Below are 6,096 nucleotides of genomic sequence, written 5' to 3'. Positions count from 1 at the left end.
AGTGGCTAGAGATGGAAAGTATTCATGATTAATAAACAAATCTCAGGGTCACACTGATTCTGACAAATTGCAAATAATGTGAGCACAGCTGTTGCAGAGCCAGAGTATATGTGCATGTGTGCAGGATGAAACGGTGGGAGAATTGATTATCAGCTGCAAGGTGTTGCTATAGCTCTCCTACTCCCTCATCAACAAAGAATATCATATAATCTTAATATCTGACATCTTATTAATGTAATAGTTTGACTTACATTCAAAATTGTAGCTAGGTCTTTTCATAATAGCAGTCCATTTTTATAGATAAAAAGCTAAGGGTTACAAGACATTCTCCCTCTTTGTCCTATTCCCTGACCAAAAGAGAAGATCAATGTTCAGATACAAATGATTCTTATAGATGTTGTTCGTCTCTTACTGCTCAATATCCATATTAAATGTGAGACAAAATATTGTTTTCAAACTGGAGGTACAAACATTCTATACTGAAATAATTTTTTATTTGTCACTTGAATATACTTTTGTAAAGGTATCATACATACTTGGCACTTTGGGATGTGACAATCTAGTGTCTGCCCAACAGAGAGAACCAGATGTTAATGCTGAGAATCCAGATACACTATTCAAATAGGCTATGTTAGGGGGTGGGTAATATAATGATAAATAGAAAGTTGTTAGAAAAACAATTTGATATAGAATATTTTTTAAATTAGGTCATTATATGCCCCAACAAAGGAATATAGTAAATGATAGGGAATCCACATATAGTACCCAAATAATGTCAGAGAAATCTTGCATAAAAAGAAAAGCATAGAAGCAAAAACATTACTAGTGATGGAGACTGACAAAGCAAGTTGCTTTCCCAATTAGAGAAGTAGAAACAAAACAAGACAAAACAAGGCAGACAATCAAAAAAGAGGGTCAGATTCAATCATTAACTTATACAAAGAATTCTACTTATCAAATCTGGGATATAATTTAGAAACTAGATCTGAAACAGAGTTAAAGAGCATATATCAGACATTGATCACAAGATCAGGGTATGAAGAGCAACAAGGGTGGTGATGCAAAATCCAAAAATATGGGCTTAGGCACTTTAGTTTCTCTTCATAAATTTTTTAACCGTAGAACAGTTGTTCTCAGTATTCACTATGCCTAAGAAGCATCTGTGGTACTTCATAAAGATATAGATTTCTGGGCATCATCTACAGAAATTCTAATTCAGTAAGTCTGAAGTAGACTCAGAAATTTGTTTTAGATTAACATTAAAAGGTTTTCCATGCAGGTTGTCCCGGAAACTTCCTTTGAAACCATCATGTAGAAGCTGGGGTATGCCTAAACCATAAATTATTTAGTCTCAAAGTTGGGCAGAAGAATTGAGCTTAAAAAGGGAAAGAGACAGTGACAGAAACAAGAGGAAATCAAAAAGGAAAGAAACACTGCCTACAAATCATTCTCAGTTCCTGGTATTGCTGAAAGACATAACCACACACGTGACAATATTTGGTCTTATAGAGTTAAGCTCTTATATTTTTGTCACTGAATATTTTAAAGAGATTATCACATTTCAGTGTACTTCTATCTGACAATACTCTTGAAAAAAAATTAATATTTTAATTTTTAGAGAAAACTTGTAGCTGATATACTCATCAACCCTGCTACTGATACATTTACATATTTATAGTCACTTTTTAAATGGAATTTGTTTTATGTGTCCATTTCCAAAACTGAAAACTTCAGCTGAACTTCCTATTAACTGGAAGGACAGACAAAATAAAAAATTCTATCTATCTATCTACCTACCTACCTATCATTTATTGTGTGGAACTGAGTTTGAGAAAGTTAACTCTTGGTAAATCATTCATGTGATGATTATATGCCAGAGACTTTTAAAAACTGCTAACCTCATATTCTTTAATTCTTGTGTGAGTCCTATTAGATGTTTACTATTATTATCACCTTTATTGAACAGAGGAAAGAGAGGCAGAGAAGTTTCAGTACCTTGGTCAAGATCACATAGGTATTAAGTGTGCTATACAAACAATAAAAAAGGGAGTGAATTATGCTTAAAAAGCTTCATGAACATTTTGTATTTAAAAAGGAAACAAAATAGATGAATGAATATGACAAATGCTTGTTTAGTATGAGTAGATGCAGTATTTAATTTTTAAGATAATGTTATAATTATTTACTTAAAAAGTCAGTGAGGGGCTTCCCTGGTGGAGCAGTGGTTGAGAGTCCACCTGCTGATGCAGGGGACATGGGTTCGTGCCCCGGTCCGGGAAGATCCCACATGCCCCGGAGCGGCTGGGCCCGTGAGCCATGGCTGCTGAGCCTGCGTGTCCGGAGCCTGTGCTCTGTAACGGGAGAGGCCACAACAGTGAGAGGCCCAAGTACCGCAAAAAAAAAAAAAAAAGTCAGTGAGAAGATGCCAGAAAAACAAGGAGAGGTATTATTTTGGAACTAAGAAAGAGGGAAAAAAGAGTATAACATTTGTATATTAGCAAAAAAGGGACATAGTTCTAAACTACATATTAACCCTACACAAATTATTTTCCTCTTCTCTCAGCATCATTACCTAAAATTATACATACACCAAATTACATAGAAGAAAAATGCCAAAGAACAAAACAATTTTGTTCAGAAAAAAGTATCATTTAAAATGATTTGTTTTATATAAAACTTACAATCAAAATAAGCTGTCTAGGGTCAATAGTATTTGCCAAGTATCCTTCATGATATGAGAAGCAAGTGCCAGTAATTTTTCATTCAGTACAATAATCAAATATAAAGGGAATTAACATTATCAATGGAAAAATATAAAATCACTATATAATCACCAATCAGGCAGCTTCCTTCTAGGCTTAGTAATCACAACCAGATGCATGATTCACTGACATAATTAGGAAACACAATTTAAATATTTTAGAGACCCAGCATTTTTGTTCTTGAGTTCCAAGAATTTATGGGACTCAGAGGCTCAAATAAAACAATGAGGGAGATTTGTGACTGTCCGTATCTATACTAGTGGATAGAGTAGCCGCAGGTGGTAAGCCAGATGATTACAATAAACACTGTCTAGCATTTTGAAAAAGGAAAAATGCATCAATAATTAGAAGCACTATAGGTGAGTAGCTCCGTGTCAGACTAACAGTGGGGGTTGCTAGTACAAGCTGATTGCTGCTCGTGGTATAAAGTACTATGATAGACTGTAGAATGCATAGCAGCAAACTGAATGTTGGAAAAGATGCCAAATTTTGCATTACAGCGTCACTTTATTTCCGAAACATAACATATATCAAAATGGAAGAAAAGTCATTCACTTGTATACAACTGATAGGGGGGATTATTAAAATTACATAATTTTCCTAATAAGAAGCTTGGAAACAATATAATCCTTCATGCTCATTTTCAGACTGTGAAATGTTCCAGTAGGATCTACATTGTAGATCAGAAGATATGGAAGCCACAGCTCTGAGATCAGAAACCATCTTTCCCAACAGCAAGGTCAATGTTTCTTTGTTTCCATGTAATGTTTCCACGTATTGTCACTGATGTTCTTATGTGAATTGTGTCCTAGATTTATTCATGTCACAAACATTTTTTGAGAAAATCATGTGTCAAACACTGCAAGGCACAACACTTCTATTTAGGGCAAAAAAGTGTTCCAGGGTATTTAGTTTCTGAGGGTCCAGAGGAGTCATTTCTTTCCCTCAGTGGTGACAACAGCAGCAAGAAATTGCAAATAGATGTGTTCCTTTGATATTTAGATCAAAATGTATCATAATGTCATTTACCTGAGTTACTGTTAGGAATGAAACCTGCCAGATTATCCATTACTATGCACTATGGGGTTACTTATTTTCTTGCTTCTCTGTACAAATTCTTATCTGAATCCATCTCTCAACCCTTCATACTTTCACAGACTCTCACTTTCCATTTGGAACTGAGGTTTATACAGGAACACCCACTCTTATCACAGACATCTTCTCTTAGTGTTTCCTTCCAATTTTTGCTTTGAGGAGAAACTAGTTCTTCCTAAGAATTTTGTTCCTTCTGATGCATTCTCAAGGTAAGCGTCTCAATTTTCTACTGTGAATCATGTACCCTACATGGAAGAAGGTTAGTTGAATTTTTCATTCCCCACTTCTGTATAGCATTCACCTCTTATGATGATAGCAAGTTGGGGGAGGTATCACAGAAATAACTACTGAAATATGAAGTTACTGAAATATACTATTTCAAAGGAATCTTTCTTAGGACTTTGCAAAACTATATTATGGAATATTATATTCCATATAATATTATTACATTATTATTTCTGACCGATGGATGTTGAAGAAATGGATACGGAAGGTTAGAAGAATGGTTAAATAGTTAGGTGGTAGAGAAACACTGAATAAACTCTTTTGTGATTTCTTGGAAAGCAGTTCATGTACCTAATGAAATCTTAGCTCTATGAAGAAGGTTAAAGATAAAATATTAGTAAAGATATGGGTTATTATGAGCTATCTGTGTCTACAATAAAGGGGCAAGGATAGAAAGCAGTTGCTGATTTACAAACAGAAAAGGAGGCAATCTGAAAAAAAAAACAACAGCCCAGTAACTTGGGGACTTACAGGATTGGAAGAGGCAACCATCTCCTCCCGAAAAGTAAAAGATAAATGTGAAAAGCCATTTGAGCAATGCTGTATGAGTATGACTCAGTGCTGGAATGAACCATAAATGTGACCATGATTTGTACTGGGACTACATCTGAATTGAATAAGGTGTCCCTAAGTAGGTATCAGCAAAGTTAATACTTTCAACTGAGTGAAATTGCTCAGGAAAAAAGAAACTTCAGAGATGGCTGTCTCACCAAAACCTGATCATCTCCACGTACCTGCAATTAAGTTGAGAGAGCAAAAGCAGAGTGAAACAACAATAAAAAAACAATTATCTATCTACCTATCTGCATATTTGAAAAGAGTGAACCTTAATGTGTACAAATTAAGAAAAATAATGAACAAGTGAAGGGGACCCCAACATGGAATACAGACTATAGCAAAATAATCTAACTGTATTACAAAATTCTGACATAAACATTGAAATTGATGGACAAAAATGATACTGCACTAACTGTAGACGCTAAGACTAAACACAAAATGAAATATACATAAACATGGAACTCTAGGTGGTAAGTTCTTTCCTATGTGGATTAACAATTCTAAAACCACTAAACATGTATATTGGAATTGAAGAAATAAGTGAATGGATGGCAGATGGTAGAATCCAAATTTCTCACTATTTGAAGGGGAGGTTATAGATAAGCAAGGGGCAACAGCTGGAATGAACCATGTCCTACTGTATAAATTTCAGAAACCTCAGCATGAGCTCATATTTAGCTCAGTATACATACAAATATATGGAGAAATAGATTAGCACATGCAGATAAATTTCCTAGCTCTGTCCGCTAAAGGGCCTAAAAGTACTGACACCCTGGTAACAACAGCACATCAGTTCCCAGATCTTGGCTTCTAATGACATTTTTCAATAAAAGGAATATAGACTCCTTGGTGAAATAGCAGATTCTATGGTTAAGGTAAGGAATGTAAAAAATGGGCCTGGAGCATCTTGCAATAAAGAAGTAAAGAAATGGTAACAAAACAAATAAAAGCAAAATATATTACAATAATGGGGTATAACAATCACAAGAACTAACTGAGAGCTCTAAATCTGGAACAATTTGAGCAACAAAGAAAATTATATAGTATTAAATTATAACCTAAAGTATAAGATAGATATTCTTTAGTCCATACTGATATAAATGACTAATTGAATAAATAAATAAATAAATAAGGAACAAATGACAAATTTCCAGCAGAAAAGAATTCTGAAAATTTTCTGAAGTTACTAATCTTCCAGGAGATGGAGCATAATTCCGCATCCCTTAAGTGTCAGATAAGCAAAGTTACTTTCTTCTAAAAGAGCTTTACAATTGAGTAACCTGACAAACACTATCCCAGCCATGTAATAAAGGTCAGCACCAGCAGTGATGTTATGTTGATAGCATAGCATATACCCTTGATGTGAATTAATGAGAATGGAACTTAACCTCTGTGG

This window comes from Neophocaena asiaeorientalis, unplaced genomic scaffold (assembly GCF_003031525.2).
Source record: "Neophocaena asiaeorientalis asiaeorientalis breed wild unplaced genomic scaffold, Neophocaena_asiaeorientalis_V1.1 scaffold158, whole genome shotgun sequence".
Lineage (NCBI taxonomy): Eukaryota > Metazoa > Chordata > Mammalia > Artiodactyla > Phocoenidae > Neophocaena > Neophocaena asiaeorientalis.
The sequence above is the reverse complement of the archived record's forward strand: the minus strand, read 5'-3'. Positions refer to the sequence as shown.